General features: G+C 49.5%; 1 protein-coding gene and 1 long non-coding RNA gene across 8 annotated transcripts in view; one reads left to right on the plus strand and one right to left on the minus strand.

The window, feature by feature from the left end:
• LOC116944082 (zinc finger homeobox protein 3-like) overlaps positions 1-21377 on the plus strand; it is a 462441-nt gene that overhangs the window by 225065 nt on the left and 215999 nt on the right. The gene's annotated exons all lie outside the window — the stretch shown is intronic.
• The window catches only part of LOC116944086 (uncharacterized), a 50762-nt gene that overhangs the window by 21505 nt on the left and 7880 nt on the right, over positions 1-21377 (minus strand). For all 5 annotated transcript variants that reach the window (XR_012942375.1, XR_012942376.1, XR_012942373.1 and 2 more), the window contains exon 2: positions 6494-6682. This is a non-coding gene — a long non-coding RNA (uncharacterized LOC116944086). The remainder of the gene's footprint in view (positions 1-6493; positions 6683-21377) is intronic.

Here is a 21377-nt window from a genome sequence, read left to right on the forward strand (position 1 = left end):
AATGTTGGCCGTGTTTGGTGGAAGAGCGTTTGGAGTTTAAGTTAAGAAGTCGGTATTGGCTCGAAGTGCGGGCGGAAGGGAGAGCTGAACTGATCGAGCACGGCACGAGAGAGGACGTGGTCACACATTGAGCGGCGACTGACGGCAAGAGTTTTTTGACTGGGCTGTAACGGACGGAGCAGATGGCACTGGTGGGGAGTGAGTAAGTGGGCCTCATGGGGTTGAGGTGTGGTCAAAGCTAAGTCGCGGTAAAGGAAAAGAAGATCAGAGTGCAGCCGTCCGTGCGAGAGGTTATGATGAATGAATGAGCTACGTTTAAGAGAAGTTGAGAATTGAGGCGGATGATTGGCCAGGTGGCATTCAGTGAAATTTCATATCCTGGCTTGGGGTCTCTCAGTGAAGGCGGTCAATATCAAATGCTCAGTAAAGTGCGTGGTCTATTATTTGCGTGCTTCGACGTGCATGTAAATAATCATCTATATCCGTTGCTAATCCACTGCTTGATGAAGGCCTCCCTGTCGGTCACGTGGCTATTGGAGCATTCTTCAGAGCGTGGTGGTCAGTGCAGGTTGGTGAATGGGGGGATCAGGACCGGTTTCAGTCCACGGACTTTAGCCTTAACTGGGGGACTTAACTCGGCTCGCCAATCTCGCGGCACGGTGCGGTAATCACGGTGCCACCGCTCCCCTCAAATGTATGAGTGTACTTGTATAGACGCAAATTACTTAAAAAAAAATATGCACAGAACTCACCGTGATTATTAAAATAGAATTCCCCACCACTGCAGGACTTATTTTTGGTTATTTGAACACAAAGATAAGACTTTAACATAACCCCCCCCCCCCTTTGTGATGCTGCTATATTTGACATCTCACTCTTGAGCCAGGTTGAATGGCTGTCACGGTGTGGGTGCCCGCGATAGACCTCTACATCGTGTGCAGTCAGCTCGCATGCATTTTGGGGAGTCCATTGATGCCCTGTTTATGAGGCTCTCGGATGGTTAAAATATAGACTAAACTGCATAAACGAAAATGTTTTTTTTTTATTTTCACCAGATAAGGCCCACTGAGCTATATGTAGCTCTTTTTCAGAAGCGACCTGGCCACAAATAATAGCTCAACGAAAGTGGCTTATCAGGTGAAAATGTATAGCAGCCAAATACCATAAACGCATCTTTCTAAATGTGGAGGGAAAACAATTGGAGGACCCGGAGAAATATCCACACGACCACGGGAAGTGAGACATGTAAACTCCATATATACAGGCGTCGGGGTCGGGATCGAACCCACAACCTCCTCGGTGCAAGGCGAGGTATTTAACTTATCGCCCACGTGGCACCAGATGCTTGTGCACGCGTGCGTGTGGAGAGCAGTAGTACGGCAGTTAACGCTCTGCGCGTGAACCGGCGATCCAAGTTTGTGTCCCGCTTGCGGCCAACACCGATGACGATTATCTGAACCGGTTCTGGGACTCCCCTATGTTGACTCGGCCTCAAATGAGTACCTCGTGAGATGTGGAAACATCGCCACCAGGGAGACAAAGGCGATCGGACGTGGTTGCTGGCCACCCACCCACCCACCCCTCGTGTGCCGTGCCGGCCTTCATAGGTGCTTCTCGCTTGCAGCACTTGCCCCAAACGTGTGTTAACGCTATGCGGGGCACCTTTGTCTTTATATACACAGATATATCAAACAAACACTCGCCACCAGGGAGACAAAGGCGGCCGGGCGTCGTACTAGCCACCCACCTCATGTGCCGTGCCTGCTTTTCATAGGGGCTTCTCGCTTGCAGCACTTGCCACAACAGTCTGTAAAGGATACAGGGGGAATCGTTGTCTTGTTTGAAGTGGTAGAGTAAACGGTGATTTGCCTACTGTGCTTCGGACTCGGCCAACGACAATAACGCCACAAGTCCACACATAAACCTTTCCTCTTGCTGACCTTCACTTGACTCATCTGACATGAGTACCTGGCGTTTTGTGGTTTACTTTCACCCAGGTGTGACAGAGATGGCGCCTCCATTCTCCCGCATGCTGAGCTGTAATAGGTGCTCGCTAACAGCTGATCGTATAAACGCCGCGTTTCGGAGCTTTGCCTTTGTACGCGTGCACTGTACGTTCACAGTAATGACAGTCGCTGATTATTATTGTTAGTTCTTCACACTAAATCCCAGTCAGCTGCCAACGTCAACTCACGCCCACCCCTTGCTGTGTGCTCTAGAACACCGCGCGTGCCGTTACAATGAGCCGTTAATTTCGATTGCTTTGTGATGCTTTTTTGCGTGCGATATTTAATTATTTAAAAGTATATAATAAAATGGAACTTGCAGTGTTATTAAAATATAACAAATGCCGTATCCGGCAGGGTTGCTGCAAAATTATTCTTCACGATATGACACAAAATATCCTCTCTACATGCCACATCCTTCCTCAGAAATGCCTGTGATCGTGGCCTCCCGTCCATTTAGCTCTGTCCGTGATATTTGATTATTGCCAGTTGAATCCAGTTGTTATTGCTTATGTAACTTTATTCGGTGTCTTCCCTGACTTCTTGCACCTATACTTTTCCCAGCAGTCAAAATCAAATTCATATTCAGTCTTGTATTCTCGCATTTCTGGCCATCGAACAAAGATGGTCACTGCATTGCACACTTTCAGGTCCGTTTGTGGAACCCTCTTCCTTCTGATATCAGAAAGCCACTGGAGCTACGCAATTTAAAATCTAGATTGAAAACTCATTTCTTTAGAGCTGCTTTTTGTGTTTAGTTTGTTGTCCTTCCCCCGCACCTCCAATTAGCACGGTTGGCTACATACGGTGCGAAAGATGTTTAGCATACATACATTTCACGCCCAAGATATCTAACCCTGCCTTTCTCTAATTATCCTCATGAATGTTCTTGTTGTGTACCATGCTGCCATCCATAATATATGTATGGCACTCGTCTTGTATATCCGTCACGTCTTCTTAAAAAAACACATTGCTGTTGTTTCAAGTTTGCTTTAAAGTCTTTGTAATTACATTTTGATTTAAAGCTTTCGTGACTGCAGGGATTCATATTCTTGGTTCTTTCGGTAAAGTCACATAGAAGGGAAACAAATTTTCTTGTGGTTTTCACACCTGATGATGATTGCTTGTGTTGCAGTCGAAACGTCGTGAGAATTTTATTATTTTATATTTTTATAATTTAAAAGTCTTTGTTATTGTCCAGCATTCACATCCATAAAACAGAAAAGACCATATGCAACACTGATATTGATCTTCACAACAAGACAATTATGATATCAGTTTCCTATAACTTTGCAATTGTATTTCACATTTCAAAGTATTGGTTTGCACTTTCTTGTACCTCCCGTAAGAGTAAAATGGCTTAAGCATTCTTCTACTGCGGTTTACAGCCTGCCATACATCTTCTAATCCTCGTGAACTTTACAAGCTTAAGAGTTTATGACGCACACAACCGTCCATTACTAACATTATGAGTTGATTAAAATGAACTACAAAAATAGATGACGTCTTTTAGCCTTCACGCCGTCAATTATTTCCAAAAAACATTTAGCGGAGCACCAATTTATTAATAGGTAAAATATTATTAATCAGAACTTTAATTATTGTGCATTTGTTGGTTCGTAAAAATGTTTTCAGAAAATTAAATACTTTATGAGAGTATAAAGAGCAATGATAATCACAATGTAACACATTTTGAAAAGCAGATGATACAATTGTGGTGGATCGTCCATCGTCCATGTATCCCGGCATCACAGTGTCGTGGCAACCACACGGTTCTGTACACGTCAACGCAACTCTACGGTAAAATGCACAACTCTTAGTTTCAACCAAACTGTATTGATGGGTAAATAATGTATTGTTTAAAACGTACAATCGCTTAAAACGAGGCTATTGTGTGATTTCGATTTTTGGGATTAGTAATGCGCATTTAGTTATCGACAGTCCGGTGGATTTACAGCGTTGACTGGCGGTGTCGTTAGCGAGGAGGGAGGTGCGCAGCTTTTCTCCCCGAGCCACGCGGCGTTCACACCACAGCATCGTTGCGCAACGGTTCCCAATGCACGGCCACCGTGGACCTCCACCAATCGGGGTTGGGCTTTGCGGCATCGCTGTCGGAACACAAACTCACGAGCCAGAATGTGTTGATGCCCGGTGATTGCTGCGAGGGTAAATGCCTTGCTCGTTCACGCTTTCGCTGGTCAGATCCGTAGGCGGTTACGGGTGTTTTGAGCGTCGACTGATTCACCCATTACCGGTTTTGATTTCTCTTAGCGCGGAGGTCATTCTCACTACTGGTTCTCCAGGGAGATGAGATGTGAGTTACAAGAATCGCAAGAATATTCAGCTAAAATTATGGTGAAACAGTACTCCCATCGGATGTTGTGTTGGCGGTGTAGCGGTGCAGCGGCGCAGTAGCTCACATACAGCACGATGGAGCCTGCTACTCGAGTTGGACTGCTGGCCTCGACCAACATCGGTGACAGCAAGTGACCTGGCCAAATACTCTAAACGCGTGTTGATGCTAAATGTGGAGGGAAAAACCGAAGGACCCAGAGAAAAATCCACGCGGCCATGGGGAGAACATGCAAACTCAAAATATACAGCAGCAGGCGTCAGGGTCGGGATCGAACCCACGACCTCCTGCATACCAGGCGAGGTAGTGAACATCTCGCCACCATGGCGAAATGTTTTCAGCCAATAAGATTAGTGGGAGGACACCATGGCGCCCCCACATTAACCCATGAGCTGTACTGACCAGTGTGGTGAAGTATGGTCAAATAACCCCCACAGCCGACACGGTGTCGGAAGGATCCATTTAGGAGTTCAAATGATTTTTATTACAATAATTCTATCAATACAATTAAGATATCAGCTTGCATGTATATCCAATGAGTATATTCTTCTTTAGGCACAGTTCAATCGAGCACATTGTATAGAATCTTGTATTGCTTCACTTGATATTGCTGAAGTTTAATATGGGGTGGAACTATAATGGACTTAAAGTTACATCCTGCTTGCGACACACAATGTTACAAAATTCCCCTTTGTTGCAAAGGACAAGTATAACAACAAAACCCACGGCGTTTCACAACGTGAAAAAGTGTTCCAAGCTAATGTTGTTTTTAAAGTAAAAAAAAATATCTAACATTACTCTTTACAAAAATGTGTGTGATCAGTTGAAATTTAGTCACGTGACTTGACAGCATCGTTTTTGGGCAGCACCTCTGTGAGGCCTAAGGGTGGCCGGCGCTTGCCAGGGGATGCAAGCGCCGGCTTAACCCTTCCCCTCGCTCCTCGATGGATTTGAGAGCGCTGCGGTTTTCGGCACTGGGCATCTGGGTCTGCAGACTGACGCGGGAAGAACTCGTGGCCATGTATAAGCTGATGATAACGATCACTTTAGAACGATCGCGATTGGATACAATTTGTTTAATAACTTACGATTAAGTATCCCCCACTGGGACAGTTAAGTCATTTAAATTAAAACGAAACTAAACGATGTTTACTTTACCAGGTAAGGCTCACTGAGCTATATAGGTCTTTTTCAGAAGCGACCTGGCCACAAATGATAGCTCAACGAAGTGGCTTATCACGATGTATAGCAGCCAAATACTCTAAACGCATGTTTCTAAATGTGGAGGGAAAAACCGGAGGACCCAGAGAAAAATCCAAACGACCACGGGGAGAACATGCAAACTCAAAGGATACAGGCATCAGGGTCAGGATCGTACCCACGACCTCCTGTATACCAGGCGAGGCAGTTAACAGCTCACCAGCGTGGCGCCCTAATATGTAGACCGCCAAGAACATAGCGGCGAATAAGTATGCAATGTTTGATATTATCGCTGGGCTTAAAACGGTCCAAAAAATAAGAGCGAGCAATAAAAAATGTTGTGATTCAATGTTGTCTGTTGCTTGAGTGAAACGTATTGCACGTTCCCCACAGCGAGAGCATTTTGCATACACTACACGGTGAACGTGACAGCCGACAAGATGCACCGCTATCATCTTCGAGAGAGGTCTGGCCAACAGCGAGCAACCCCACAATGCAGCACGCAAATACACATGCATATAAAAGACTGTGCTTTTGCGTCCTTGGAAAAGGCCGTGACATTTTATACGTGCATGTAGAATTATATTTTCCTTACATAGTTTTAAGCTTATTGTGCAATTAGTTGGAGATGAATGCACGCACTGACACACACACATAAGTCATAAGTAAATATAAAATAAAAATTCACAGCCCGTCGCAAAAACCGCTGCCGGAAAATAGCTTCCTTGCCTATGCCACGTCGGTTGTGTTTTTGTTTTGTTTACCATACTTCACCATGACCGTCGGTACATTTTATATATGCGGGCTATATAATTTATGCAGCATATAAATTATGACATAACCGCGTGCCATAAAGAAGGGCCATTGCCCGGAAACGTCGCTTATATATATTTTTTCCTGTTTAAGGCCACGCACGGTGTTGTTACTGACGTACCCGTTGAGCCGTTTTGTTACCGTGTGCGCCGCTGCCTACCGCAGCGTCCGCCAAATGGTTGGGCTCGCGGAGACGTTGGTGGGTTTCATGAAGGAGGAGATCGCAGACAGAGGAAAGGAGAGGATGAGAACGAAAGGTGGAGCCGAGGACTGGGACGCTGCAGCGAGGAGGTGCAGTGAGGAGGTGGTTCTGGAAATGAAGGGCAGAGAACACAGGGAGGACGGAGAATATGGCAGCCGGTGAACCGCCGAGAAAGCAAAGCGTACAGTAGAATACGTGATGTAAATTCCACCATGCAAGTTGGGTGTGCATCCTGGTGGCATTTGCTGCGCCTCATATGTAAGACGCAGCACAGGGGCTGCATGTGATGCAGTCTGGTATTCCCACGTTATTCGCGACGGAGATGCTCGTGAATAGCACATTTCGCGGATAATGATATTACTCTAAAAAAAGTATCTTATTTTAAATGAATTACCTTAAATAAATAAGCTATCAAATACATGAAAATTATCATGACACAAACAAATTAGAATTGATTATTATAAACAAAGTAAATAAATATAAAAATGTTAAGTAATAGTTCGTAAATTAACTTACCTTAAATTATGACGGTGCTCTGCATCTTCCCTTAATATCATCACTATCTCATCACTTCCTTTCTCAACGCAGGCGTGTAGAGCTCCAGACGCTATTCATAGATAGCCAAAATCATGGATAGAAAGTTCGTAAATAACGAGGGAATACAGTATAATATCTGATATTAATTATGTTTACCTTATGTTCTGCTGGATTAAAAAAAATATGTAATTATGCAGGGTGGCCCAAAAGTCAGGACATACAGGGCTATTTCATCTATTTTAATCCTTGCAGGAAAACATTTGAATTGTTCAACTTAATATTTTATCTGTTGTCATTATTAATATCTCGTGTTCCTCCTCCAGTGTCGGCACCTGGTATCCGTCGTTTGTGAAACTCGACCAAGCACCCTGAGTGAATTTGGGCTAAACATAATTGATGAATGTTCAAAGATTATACCTGACATCTTTTTTGAAAGTGCTAAATTAATTTCAAAAGATTATTCATGGGTGCATTAATGTTATTGGAAGTCCACGCAGTAAAATAAAATAACCCTATGGGATTTGTTAAAATAAATAACCCCATGGGATTTGTTAAAATAAATATAACCCTATGTGTCCTAACTTTTGGGCCATCCTGTATATTGTCCCTGTGTGCTGTAGTCTACACCAAAAATCAAATGAATAGGATATTTCATGAGAGACGATGTTGGGCTGGATAGTTTTGTCGGCAGAGTGCTCAATTCACAGTCATACAAGTTGTATATTCAAACCCAGGCTGCAACTTCACTCGGCTCATCGTCAATCCCTCTGGGGTCAGTAAATCAAAATCCACTTTGCAGAAAGCTAACAGTCGTAATCCTGTAGCCGGGACCCCACCATGGAAACGTGGAATTATTACCGCTGGCTTTGCACCACCAAGGGAGGCGACAACTCCCCCCCCACCCCCCCGATGCTTGTTTGACTGTGTAGACGGCGTCCGTCTCCACGCCGTACACAGAGCGGTCACTGCGTGGGGATGTGAATGTATGCCCCTGATACACAAGTGGGCTGGCGTTGCCAAGGTAGCCCTGCCAAAAGGGATAGGACGCGGCGAGATTCTGCGTCCCGTGCCTTGTTCCGAGTATTCCTTGTGGAGGAAGAACAGCAGTGGTGGAGGAAGCTTGGCTTCGTTCATCCAGCGAGCTCTTCCATTGTATCTGCACCCCTATTTGGTGGTTGCACCCACACCAAATTACATGCCCCAAGCATCGTGACTTCGAGCCTCACTCGGAGGGATTGACCTGAACTCCACCCCAATTAGCCAAATGTGCCAGCACAGGTTTTTTTAGTGTGCCCACCATCGGGTGGAACCATTCGATTATAACGTGAGTCGCTTATAGAACTATCAATCACGCAATTAACTCTGCACTGGCCATGCCTGAAGTGTGCAGAGTGGAAAACCTTGGGATGAACAGGGTGGAGTCTCATCTAATCCCCACCCAGGGGTGCGAGGGGATAACATTAGACAACAGACGCACTAATCTAGACGGAACATAGCAGGCAGCCCGATACCGTCAGATAATCCTCTCTTAACAATACAATGGCAGCGCGCGGCTGAAATGGTGGTTCGCGTGAAATGCCCTAGTAATGTGGATTGTCCTTGAGATGGAGGCGGGAGATTTTGACCTTGACCGTGGATGATGGGGAAACTACCCGAACAGTTGGGTGTCCTCACGGAGAGAAGTCGTCAGTCTGTTGCACGTGAAAGCGGCCATTTTATTTACCATTGTCTCACACTGCTAACAGGCAGAATAATAAATACTGATACATAGCGCAGGCACTTACATTGAATTGTTTCTTTAAATGAGCAACTTTAAAGATGAACAATTGAACAATTAATATCAAATAAAAATTCCCCCTGAAAACTTTATTTAGATTTCAAGAAAATCAATCGATAAAACTTTATTTCTTTGAAGGTACCTTTCTTAACACCATGCCCCCTGTGCCTAGATTATCCTCCATGAAGATTAAAACCACACAGTTAAATTGTAATTGCGTTAAATCTACACCCACACAATTAGTGACGCTAATTAAATTTTAATCTGTGAATGCCAGGCTAAACAGGTAACGTTTATATTTTTAATTGTGGACAAATTGGATCACCCTTAATAATATCGACGATGATCTAGCTAAAATGCCACGCATTATTGCCCTCTAGACGCTGAAACATGCACGTTTGCTTGCTTGTTTTCTGGTCTTGAACACACGCGTCACAGTCCCACCAAACCATTACGCTCGGACGGACGCGTGCAGCAGTAACAAAGCGCAAGTGGAGCAGCGAGCACGGCAAGTGCCTTGCGAACCCCCTCGCCGAGCAACGATCCCGCAGCCGCGGCCCTAACTTGGCGAGATTAGGAATAGTGACCTTTTGCAAGTCGTTCTCTTTTTTTTTCAATCAGTAGCAAATGACAACCTTTTCTCTTTAGAGGTGGCTCCCGGAGAGTTTGACATTTAGCGATTTTAGCAGGAAAACTGCATCTGTCACGGAGAGCAGGGCAACTCATTACTCTGCTTAATTGTAGCATTGCCCAAGTTGCACGGGTCATACGTTATATTACCAAGGGGTTTTTTTTTTTCTGAAAAGGTTATTTTAGCCGGGTTTTTTTTTGCTTCATATTTTCTAAGCACTTTCACAGAAGGTAACAATTTCCAAGAGCGTTTGCAGCGCGGGTAAGCAAGACGGTTTCAAGGTCAAACTCTTTGCTTCTCCTGGCAAAATGTAGATGTCACGCAGGTTAAAACACGGATATCGTGTGTCAGCTAAGAGACGTGGAAGGAGCTTCCGTCGCTATTCACACTAACTTTGGGAATCCATTTCCTCGCTCGTTTGCGTGGGCATTTAATTGCAGAAATGCCCCTCCAATCGATATCCGGCAGATGCTTTAGGTGTTGGTAATTTCATCATCACCACACTTCGGCCGATCCTCTCAGCTTCATCATCCTTATTTGAAACAATTAAGGCGAATATCGCTACTTGTGGCAGAGTCCCTAAATCACATTTACTGCGCACCTAGGTAATTTTAAGGATTTTCATTTTTTGTTATTGTTGAAAAATCTCAATACAAGGAAGGCATCTCCCCGTCTCAGTGGATTACTATCGAACGGAAACACGAAATGCGTTTACACGATGTGGTGGTGGTGGCCGTGGTGAGCGCCTGACAGGCGTCGTTACAAGAGGAGGGACCCTCGGCTGTCCCCCCCCCCCCCCCACGTGCGCCTGCAGGAGGCTACGTCACAGTCGCTCACGTGACGTCATGCTCAATCGCTTTGACAAGTTGCCGCGCCTTTGGTGGAAAGTCACCGCCTTGCACTGCCCTCGGTGCCACGACGTTCACATTGTCCTAGACCGGCGGTTCTTAACGTTTACCGCAGCCTTGCACCCCTTTGGTTTAAACAATGTACAATGTTAATGAATACATCGGGGTTGATGAAACAAAGTAGTTGTTACGTGTCCGTGCTTAATTTGTGTTTCGATGATTTACCTTCTAAAAAAAATCTGGCATGTCTCGCACCCCCCCCCCCCCCCCCCAGAGAGGGCAATCTTGCACCTCCAGAGGGAGCGGTCACCCCAGGTTAAGAACCACTGTCCTCGCCGTATCCGGCACGGGGAAGTTCCAAAGCCTTGATGAATCGGAGCACTCCATGTATATATATAACAGGGTCTAACTATCCCCTTTAGTTTGTACTATGTTGAACTTCTTTCGCACCGTGCGTAGCCGACCATACTAATCGGAGGTGTGGGGGAAGGACAACAAACAGACACACATAAAGCAGTTCTAAATAAATGAGTTTTTTTCCATCTAGATTTAAAAGTGCATGATTTGTCAGGCCGATGCAAGTGGCTGTCGCGCCGTTATAACGCGTTAGGTGTGTCACCTGCGGCTGCTCGGTCGTGCGTGGGTATCGACACCGTCATCTGAGCGATCATCGGTACCGGTCGGCGCTGGCAGGTGAAGGTGCTGTGGTGTTACTGTAGCCCACGGGTCGGCAACCAATGTGACATTTTATTTTTCAATCCGGCAAAAGAAACTCAACATTGCAAGAGCCGCAACCGCATGTGAAGAACGTGGCGAAGCAGTCCGCAAAGAGGCCGCGTGCGGTTCTGGAGCGGCAGGTTGTTGGCGACCCACCTGGAACCTCGGCCCAGCAAGGCGGCGCCAGGCAATGCGCTCAGTCTCCGTGCTACGCGCAGCGTCCAACACGAAGCGCGTGACCTGAGAGACGAACTTTAGGGGAGGGCCGTTCGGCTGCTTTGAATTGCCACGCTGACGATGAGCCACAAAACTTCGTTGAGCGATCATTTGTGATGTTTTATTTTACCAGGTGAGGACCCGCTTGTAGCGCCGGTGATGCCTTCGTTATTACGTTGTTTGTTTATTATAATCACCCACACAGTAACTCACACGGTGATGCGTTTCACGCCGTAACGAAAGAAAAGCTTCAATAGAGAGGGAGGAAAGGAAGCGGCACGTGGCACGTGCCCAGGTGAGCCCGCGACGTCTTCTCGTCCGCGGTGTCCCCGACGGGCCGTGCCCGTGCCTCCCAGGGTCGTTGCGGGGGTAGTCGCGGCGTCTGGCGACGGGAAAACCACCCTGGCCGTCGGCCGTGCTGCTCGGGACTCTGCGAGTCGCTTGTGCTGGTGGAGGGTGGGGCGCACGCGCGCAAACCACTCTGCGTGTTGCTACCGAGTGCGTGAGTCGGTGTCACAATGCCCGAGCGCTTCCTCAAGTCGCCGTGCGATCGCGGGTCACCTCGCGCGCCGTGTCGCTCGTGGACAAGGGGGGGGGGGGGGGTTGTAGTTGACCATACTTCACCCCGCTGGTCTGTGCCGTGAAGACGAAGCGCGCGTGTGTGTGTGTGTGCGCGTGTGTGTGTGTGCGTGTGTGAGTGTGTCTGTGAGTGTGTATGTGTGTGTGTCTGTGTGCGCGTGTGTATGTGTGTGTGCGTGTATGTGTGTGTGTCTGTGTGCGCGTGTGTATGTGTGTGTGCGTGTATGTGCGTGTGTATGTGTGTGTGCGTGTGTGTGTATGTGTGCGTGTGTATGTGCTTTATGTGCGTGTGTATGTGCGGGTGTTTGTGCGTGTGTGCGTGTGTATGTGTGCGTGCGTTGGTGTGCGTGTGTATGTGTGTGTGCGTGTGTATGTGTGTGAGCGTGTGTGTGTGTGTGGTGTGCGTGTGTATGTGCGTGCGTGTGTGTGTGTCGACCCGTGGCACCTGGGTCTGTCCCGTGACCTTCCTGCCCGCGGGCGTTCGACACTTCACGTGGCCTAAAGGTGCACATGGCCTGGCACAAGCGTTGTGGTGACGTCACCGTCACTTAGTGGCGAATGGCGGTTGTTGTTGTTGAGTGTGTGTGTGTATATATGTGTGTGCGTGTGTGTATGTGTGTGCGTGTGTGTATGTGTGTGTGTGTATATATGTGTGTATATGTGTGTGTGCGTGTGTATGCGTGTGTATGTGTGTGTATGTGTGTGTGCGTGTGTATGTATGTGTGTGTGTATATGTGTGTATGTGTGTATATATGTGTGTGTATGTGTGTATATATGTGTGTGTGTATGTGTGTGCGTGCCGCAGGGTACGGTTTGCGCCCCCCCCCCCTTTTGTTGAGGGGTCATCCCTGTAGTACTTACGCATGGAGGTGGGAGGGGGGGTTAACCCAAATGTGTTCGCTTACGTATGGGGGGTCTACTGACATTGTACGCATAGGAAACGGAACGGGGGGGGGGGGTGAAGCCTCGATAATTTGTCTACGTTGGCCTTCAAATGAGTTAGATCGTCCGACAGTGGACTATCTGTTTGCTTAAACACGTGAATATTATTGATCCTTGATCGTTTCTGCGTGGATTAAATATCGGCCGTTCTATAGGATTCGGGGGGGGGGGGTGTAAAAAGTCCGCGTGCGTACAGGGAGGAGGGAAGGGTCAAATGTTGACAGATTTGTGCGTACATCCTCAATGGATGGCCCCTGATCGCGCGGATGCCGAAATGTGCGTGTGCTTATTCATATTCTTGGTTCTCTCAAAAACTCGTGCGGCGCGCGCTGGGGCGGCGGCGGAGCGGGGTCCGCGTGGGGGTGCAGCCGCCGCCGCGACCCCCAGCCACTACCCCCCCCCCCCCCCCACGGGACGTGACCCCGGGCCGACCGACGATGCACCGGCGCGGTGGAGAGGGACGGGGAAGGTGTCGTGGGGGGGGGGGGGTCGTGAGACGGGCAACGGATGGCGCTAGAGAGCACCGAGAACGAGGGCGCTTGCAGCTGCGTGCGGGGAGAGGAGGAGGAGCGCGAGCGACCTCCTTCCCGCTCTCTCGGCGTGGCAAGGGAGAGAGCTCCGTCAGCTGTTGGAGTTCGTAAATCTCTCGGCGTCGCATTCTTGAGCTGCGGCCAAGGCTGCGCATCCCGCACGCGCGGTCCCGAGACGCCGCCGCCGCCGCTGCCGCGTGGGCTGAGAGGCCCGCGGCGGCCCCGCTGTCAAAATGTTGTGACCGGCGACAGCAAACAGAAGAACATCGCTCACCCCGGGCGGGGTGCGGGAGAGCGGGGAGAGTGACGTGCGAGTGTGTGGGAGAGTAAAGTGAGTGTGAAGTGAGAGTGTGTGGGTGAGAGTAAAGTGAGTGTGAAGTGAGAGTGTGTAGGAGAGTGACGTGAGAGTGTGTGGGTGAGAGTAAAGTGAGTGTGAAGTGAGAGTGTGTGGGTGAGAGTAAAGTGAGTGTGAAGTGAGTGTGTAGGAGTGTGTAGGAGTGTGAAGTGAGTGTGAAGTGAGTGTGAAGTGAGAGTGAAGTGAGTCTGAAGTGAGAGTGAAGTGAGTGTAAAGTGAGTGTGAAGTGAGTGTGAAGTGAGTGTAAAGTGAGTGTAAAGTGAGTGTGAAGTGAGTGTGAAGTGAGTGTAAAGTGAGTGTAAAGTGAGTGTTAAGTGAGTGTGAAGTGAGAGTGTGTGGGAGAGTGAAGTGAGTCTGAAGTGAGTGTGAAGTGAGTGTGAAGTGAGAGTGAAGTGAGTGTAAAGTGAGTGTAAAGTGAGTGTAAAGTGAGTGTGAAGTGAGTGTGAAGTGAGAGTGTGAAGTGAGTGTGAAGTGAGTGTGAAGTGAGTGTGAAGTGTGTGGGAGAGTGAGAGTGAAGTGTGTGGGAGAGCAGGGAGAGTGATTCGTTCGCCTTGCGGCCACTTGTTCAGGACCAACTGTGCTCCAAATGACACCACCACACCACCGCCACCACCACCCCCACCACACTCGTGGTCCGTGTGTGTGTCCACGGTGTGTGCAGTATTCCGTTAAACGGGAAGGAACCCGGCCACCTGATGAGTTCGATTCCCGGTCACGGCGAACGCAACCGGTGGCGAATGACATTCTACCCCAGCGCTCTCCATTGCAAGGCCCACGGGCCCCTGGTGGCCTTCAGTGCGGCCCCGACATAATACACAGATGGTGAAAACACCGCCCATAATCATCTCATCATCGTGCTACTGTCAACCCCCAACGCTTTCAAAATGTGTGGTTGCCCCTGAGTTGATTCACATTGAGATCACAGTGTGTGTGTGTGTGAGTACCTGGTGTGGTGTGAAAACATCGTCGCTGGGGAGACAAAGGCGGCCGGGCGTGGTGTTGGCCACCCACCCTGTCGCGTGCCATGCCGGTCTGTTAAGGCTATACCGGCGGGGGGGGATCCTTGTCGTTGTGTTTCGTGTGCAACACACTGGGGATCTCTGTTTCAGGTGTACGTGTACACGTGTTTCAGGTGTACGTGTACACCTGTTTCAGGTGTACGTGTGCACGTGTTTCAGGTGTACGTGTGCACGTGTTTCAGGTGTACGTGTGCACGTGTTTCAGGTGTACGTGTACACGTGTTTCAGGTGTACGTGTACACGTGTTTCAGGTGTACGTGTACACGTGTTTCAGGTGTACGTGCGCACGTGTTTCAGGTGTACGTGTGCACGTGTTTCAGGTGTACGTGTACACGTGTTCCACGTGACTCTGAGAGCGTTCGTTGCTTAACGCGTCACGTGTTTAACAATCATCGGGCGCGTGCAGCGCGGAACGAGTATAATTTGAATGGTAAACGCGGAAAGACGGAACGTGGTGGGCCGCGTGGACTGGCGTTTGTAAGCCCCTTGCCGTCGACTTTGAGAAGTGTTCTCGGGTTACGTGCGGATGCATTCGCGGCGATGTTGATTCGCAGTTGAGAGAGGGAAGAGGACCACGGGGTCTCGCCACGAGTCCCCCACGTGCTCTGTCATCCAACTCGCACCGCTTCTATCCCCGGGCACGCAGCCCGCCCTGCCAGGAGGGGCAGTGCGTCGAATGTCCATGGTGGTCCCGATGTCTCGTGACCCCCCCCCCCCCCCCCCCCATTAGTTGACCTTCTTATTTTCCTTTGCATATTCCTGTCTGTTTTAAATATACCTTTAAAAGAAACAAATTATTAGAGAATCAATGGAGATCAGAAGACATCTCGACCACCCCCTTCCCCACCCTGTATGTTGAACTTATTTCGCACCGTACGTAGGTGCGGGGGGAATATTCCTTTGCTTGACAACTCTGCCAGCCAGCATTTATCCCACGATATTTTAAACTACCGTACGAGCAATTACAAATCTTTACTAATCAACCAGCGTGGTGAAGTATGACCCATACGACGTGGGGGTGGGGCCTCGTCCAGCAGTGGATTGAGCAAAGGGTCTGTGCATTATTAATTAACTATAGGATTACCAACACGTGCAGCAGTTAACTGCTAGATTGTTATCAGGTGGCTGATTCAGTGACCTCGTACATACAATATGACATGTGGACTTTAGCACAACGCGGACGTGTTTTCTTTAATGTTGCCACTGGGAGGAAATGAAGATCTCAACGTTTCGGTCGACTGGCCTTCTTCAGGAGGGCATTGTGTTACTATCAGGGAGGTGAATAATACATAATACAGTAAGTCATTTGCAGGCCTGTAACACGGACACACATTTCGACTCGAGAGTCCTATACACACACACACACACCTTGTGACTCGACTTGCGTGCACACACACACCTTGTGACTTGTGCACACACACACACACCTTGTGACTCGTGCACACACACCTTGTGACTCGTGCACACACACACCTTGCTACCTGAGTCTCGTGCACACACACACCTTGTTACCTGAGTCTCGTGCACACACACCTTGCTACCTGAGTCTCGTGCGCACACACACACCTTGTGACTCGACTTCCGTGCACATACACACACATGCCTTGTGACTCGTGCACACACACCTTGTTACCTGAGTCTCGTGCACACACACACACCTTGCTACCTGAGTCTCGTGCACACACACACACCTTGCTACCTGAGTCTCGTGCACACACACACACACCTTGTGACTCGACTCCCGTGCACATACACACACACACACCTTGTGACTCGTGAACACACACACATTGTGACTCGTGCACACACACACACCTTGTGACTCGTGCACACACACACACACACACCTTGCTACCTGAGTCTCGTGCACACACACACACCTTGCTACCTGAGTCTCGTGCACACACGCACACCTTGTGACTCGACTCCCGTGCACACACACACACACCTTGTGACTCGTGCACACACACACACACCTTGTGACTCGTGCACACACACACCTTGTGACTCTCGTGCACACACACACACACACACCTTGTGACTCCACTCCCGTGCACACACACACACCTTGTGACTCGTGCACACACACACATTGTGACTCTCGTGCACACACACACACCTTGTGACTCGTGCACACACACACCTTATTACCTGAGTCTCGTGGACACACACACCTTGCTACCTGAGTCTCGTGCACACACACACACACACCTTGTGACTCGACTCCCGTGCACATACACACACACCTTGTGACTCGTGCACACACACACACCTTGTGACTCGACTCCCGTGCACACACACACACCTTGTGACTCGTGCACACACACACACACACACCTTGTGACTCTCGTGCACACACACACACACCTTGTGACTCTCGTGCACACACACACACACACCTTGTGACTCGTGCACACACACACACACATTGTGACTCGTGCACACACACACACACCCCTTGTGACTCGTGCACACACACACACACCTTGCTACCTGAGTCTCGTGCACACACACACACCTTGCTACCCGAGTCTCGTGCACACACACACACCTTGTGACTCGACTCCCGTGCACACACACACACACCTTGTGACTCGTGCACACACACACACACACCTTGTGACTCGTGCACACACACACACACACCTTGTGACTCTCGTGCACACACACACACACCTTGTGACTCCACTCCCGTGCACACACACACCTTGTGACTCGTGCACACACACACACATTGTGACTCTCGTGCACACACACACACATTGTGACTCGTGCACACACATACCTTGTGACTCCACTCCCGTGCACACACACACCTTGTGACTCCACTCCCGTGCACACACACACCTTGTGACTCGTGCACACACACACATTGTGACTCTCGTGCACACACACACCTTGTGACTCCACTCCCGTGCACACACACACACCTTGTGACTCGTGCACACACACACACCTTGTGACTCGACTCCCGTGCACATACACACACACCTTGTGACTCGTGCACACACACACACCTTGTGACTCGACTCCCGTGCACACACACACCTTGTGACTCGTGCACACACACACACCTTGTGACTCTCGTGCACACACACATTGTGACTCGTGCACACACACATACCTTGTGACTCCACTCCCGTGCACACACACACACCTTGTGACTCCACTCCCGTGCACACACACACACACCTTGTGACTCGTGCACACACACACCTTGTGACTCCACTCCCGTGCACACACACACACATTGCTACCGTCGTGTTTACAGAAGCCCTGCAGGGCACCATGACATGGAGAGCGGATGCCGTGTGGCAGTCGCCGTGCGCACGGAGTCTGTAACGCGCACTCTGCTGCTGTGCCGTGAAGACGATGACCCCCGTGCGCTCTTCGAGTCCCAACGCGATCGATGCGGGTCGTGTTGTGATCCGTTTGAGTGAGACAGATATGAACACGAGAAAGACACGTGTGTGTGGGTGTGTGGGTGTGTGCGTGGGTGTGTGGGTGTGTGCGTGCGTGTGGGGGGGGGGGGGGGGGGCGGTGTTGTAGCGGTTAGCGCGCTACGCTACGGACCCGGCCACCCGGGTTCGATTCTCACTCACGGTCAATAGTGACGATTATCTGAAGCCGCCCTGGGCCTCCCCCAGGTCGGCTCAGCCTCGAATTAGTACCTGGTGCGGTGTGTAAAATCGCCACTGGGGAGACAAAGGTGGCCGGGCGTGGCTGTGGCCACCTACCCCCCTTCGTGTGCCACAGTGCCGATCCGAGTTCAATTCCCGCTCACGGCCACCAAAACCAGTGACGATTATCTGAACCGGTTCTGGGCATCCCCTATGTAGACTCAGCCTCAAATTAGTACCTCGTGCTCGCGAACAGCACTTGCCCCAACAGTCCGCTAAAGCTACACGGTGATGGGGGGGGGGGGGGTCTTTGCCTGCGCTACCACAACCGCGTTTAGTCCCCCGTTTTACGCGTCAAAGTAGAAGTGACATCGAACTCGAATGTATGCACGAGCATTTGTTCGCGTTGAGAGGCGGCCCCCGTGTCGTGCCACCCGTTGGCAACCGCCCGCGCGTGGCGTTAGGTGCATGCGGACAGCACGGAGGCCGCGGGAAGTCGGAGTTATCTCTCGCGCTTTCATCGTGTCCATCATTCCGGACAATGCGACAAAGCGACGGGCGACGTGAACGCAATAACTCTCCTCCTGCTCCCCACTCGGATGGCGACGCGGCTCTCCACCCCCGGCTAACGCGCGCTCGTGGCAATCAAAACGCCGCACTTTACACACACACACACAATAATAATACTACTCAATAATAATAAACACTAAAACAGCCTATCTGACCCCAATTCTAGGCTCGTCTCTTGAAGTTCATTTGTGTCTACTTATATATGTAGAATACGATAACGCCCTGCTATACACAGGGAGCGCATTGAATGTACGAAGGTAATAGTGTAATTTTAATAACATATTTTCCAAACGTGTTTGACGTTCCGGAGAACGCACGTCGGGCGAGTGCGTGTGGACGCCTACACTCTGTGTGTGCACCGAGACCTTGAGCAATCCTCCTGCTGCTGCTGCTGTGGTGCCACGCATCTCGGCACGACCACGCACAGGTAACGCGTCTGCTACTCACGCCGTATGTCTGAAACCGCCTCGGCTACCAAAGACAAATAATCCCCGTATAGCCTATAACAGACTATTGGGGCAAGTGCTGTTAGCGAGCAGCTATGAAGGCCGGAACGGTACACGAGGGGGTGGAGTGGCCAGCACGACGCCCGGCCGCCTTTGTCTCCCCGGTGGCAATGTTTTTACACACCGCACCAGGTACTCATTTGAGGCTGAGTCGACTTAGGGGAGGCCCGGTACCCGTTCAGATAATCGTCACCGGTGTTGTCCGTGAGCGGGAGTCGCTCCCCACGCTTACCAAACACCTCTCCGACGCGCACGCGGTCACTTATACGTGCGGAGGATTTTCGATTATTGTGCCTCTTTCTCAAATCGGTATTGGCATTTAAATCGTGCGGTCGGAATGGAATTGACTGTTGTGAGACGACGTTGCTTGGGACACGTTGGGTCGGCGCGGCATGGTGGGGGGGGGGGGCGTGTGAAGAATTGTGAAACTTTGCTATTGATTTCGTAATTACGATTCTCTGTTAATATCGAAAACAAATTAGACAAACGCGCGGTTTTGGCAGAATTCCGCGTATTGACAAAGACGCTTCGGCGCGTGGTGTATAACACGCGCGCGGGTTTTGAAAGGCGAAGGGACGCCGAGGTGGCGAGATGTTATCTCTCTTCGCCTGATATGCAGGTCATGGGTTCGAACCCGACCCTGTCGCCAATATATTTGTAGATATTTGTAGTTTGCACGTTCTCCCCGTAAATTCATCTTCCGGGTCTTCCGCTTTATCCCTCCACATTTAGAAACATTTTACGTTTCCATTAATTGGCTGCTCTAAATGTTCACATAAGCCACTTCGTTGAGCTATCATTTGTGAGCAGGTCGCTTCTGAAAAAAGAGCGCCATAGCTGGCGATCGACTCACGTGCTTAGACAACAGCCCTTACTTAATTGCATTAATTTAGTTGCTGCTAAAAACACGTTTTTTTCTTAAACATATATCTATATCGATTGTGGTTTATGACCCTGGCGGGCGACGGCGGCGGCCTGCTGCTTCAGTGACCGGTGTTGGTACGCGATTTTAAATGTCCCGCATGGGGCTTTAGGGTGCGGTGGTGGGGGTGGTCGCTTTGATCTTTACATTCATTCCCGTGGGGGGCTTCACCGAGCCGGTGCGGGAATCGAACCGTGACGGGTCTTAGCTCCGCGGCTCAGCGCGACGACATTCGTTCCCCTTACCTCGCCTCGGTCCAAGTCCTCCGCCTCTGCGACGTTGTAAAGATCTATCTGTGCGGAGTAATCGCTATTGTTTTTCCGTGCGTGCGTGTGTGCGTATATATGTACAAGCAACCGTTGCGGATTATACCCGCAGTTCTCCCAGCGTTTGCGTCACATTCCACGCGAGGGCGAATTACTCGATTCACCTGTCAATTGCGTTGCTTTTTATTCGCACGGGACTTGGAAGAAACGTAGATACACGGAGATAGGTCTTGTACTCCGAGCCTGCCATGTGAGTGAAACCAATTCTCACGCTGGTATATTGCTTGTGCATATTCGTTCCGTGATTCAGGGTTTGTAAGCACTCTGCAGAACGACAGCACGAGACAGATCCCCGACTCACTGTCGTCGGGGACAAGCGAGTGTCACTGTCACATAGAGCCGGCTAGCCGGCACGTTTAGCATACGGATAAGCAGCACTCGAACTATGGCAAGAATTTTACACGTATATGTTTACGCCTCATCAACGAGCTTGATAACTGGATAAAAGTTCACAATCATATTTAATATTCAGCATTCGCAAATTTCAAACGAGAATGTCGAGCGCGTTCATGTTTCTCAAAGAGACGTCGAGTCACGCGTGCAGGTGTTGCTGCACCTACCAGGGCACGCGTACACAAACACGCTTTACATAACGCACACACAGTACATATTATACGTGGCGTTTATGATTGTGTGTACAGAATATATGTATTGTGTGTGTATATAAAGGCGGTCGGGCGTGGTGTTAGTCACCCAACCCCTCGTGTA

The sequence above is a fragment of the Petromyzon marinus genome, chromosome 20 (assembly GCF_048934315.1).
Source record: "Petromyzon marinus isolate PM22_M1 ecotype Great Lakes invasive population chromosome 20, UKy_Petmar_22M1.pri1.0, whole genome shotgun sequence".
Taxonomy (NCBI): domain Eukaryota; kingdom Metazoa; phylum Chordata; class Hyperoartia; order Petromyzontiformes; family Petromyzontidae; genus Petromyzon; species Petromyzon marinus.